General features: G+C 40.7%; 1 non-coding gene across 1 annotated transcript; it reads right to left on the bottom strand.

Annotated features, from left to right (window-relative positions):
• Positions 1-351: 351 nt before the first annotated feature.
• LOC148551014 (small nucleolar RNA R71) lies at positions 352-458 on the bottom strand. Its single transcript, XR_015893400.1, has one exon. It is a non-coding gene; the product is annotated as a small nucleolar RNA R71 (small nucleolar RNA).
• Between the last annotated feature and the right edge of the window lie 591 nt (positions 459-1,049).

Below are 1,049 nucleotides of genomic sequence, written 5' to 3'. Positions count from 1 at the left end.
GGTCAAGATTTTTATTTAAATTACATAAATTCTCTGATTTAATTTCCTGTTATCAAACTCAAAACCAATTTGGAAAACATCTGATCAATAGAATAGCATACCTTTCTGCAACTCGTTGGGAGACGACCTGGGATTCATACTCCTAGTATTTTAATTCTAATTTTGTGACAACCCTTCTAAATTGATAAGCGATTTTTGTTGGTTAAGAACTGTACTTGCAACGTATCTCTTTTATTAGTTTCTTAATCCGCCAATTTTCGCCACGTCACATTCCCAAAGGAAAGCTTGACAACGTGGGAAGATGTGATGAACAGATTCTTGACAAGGTTCTACCCTCCACAAAAGGTCAACAGGCTAAGGACTGAAGTGTAGACGTTCAGACAACTAGATGGTGAGACCATTTATGAAGCCTAGGAGAGATTCAAAGATCTGATGAAGAAATGCCCCCTGACATGTTTAATGAGTGTGTGCAACTTCATATCTTCTATGAAGGGCTGAATTGTGAATCCAGGAAGGCTGTAGACCACTCATCTGGAGGATCACTCAACAAGAAAAAGACCATTGAGAAAGCCATTAATGTGATAGAAACAGTGGCTGACAATGAGTATTTTTACGCCTTAGATAGGAGTAACAACAGGGGAGTCTTGGAATTGAATCAAATGGATGTAATCTTGGCCCAGAACAAGATGATCACCAAGCAACTTGCTGAATTGACCAAGCAAATGGGGAAGAATCAGGCTGCAGCCATCCATACTCAACCCTCACCTCTAGAGGAATTGGAAACTGAAGAAGGAGTTAACTGGGAGGAAGCTAATTACCTTGGAAATTCATTCAGGGCAACCAATGATCCTTACTCCAAAAGCTATAAATCTGGTTGGAGAAACCACCCAAACTTTGGGTGGGGGAACCAACAAAGCCAAAGCCAAGACCACAGACCACATAATCCAACCCAGTACAACAACTCCACTCACCAAAACTCTAACCAAAGACCCTACCATATCACACAAAATACCTACTCACAGCCACCATACCAAAGCCACAACAACAAC

This window comes from Arachis ipaensis, chromosome B7 (genome assembly GCF_059453495.1).
Source record: "Arachis ipaensis isolate K30076 ecotype BB chromosome B7, ASM5945349v1, whole genome shotgun sequence".
Taxonomy (NCBI): Eukaryota; Viridiplantae; Streptophyta; class Magnoliopsida; order Fabales; family Fabaceae; genus Arachis; species Arachis ipaensis.
Note: the sequence above shows the minus strand (reverse complement) of the source record. Positions and strands in the feature narration are given on the sequence as shown.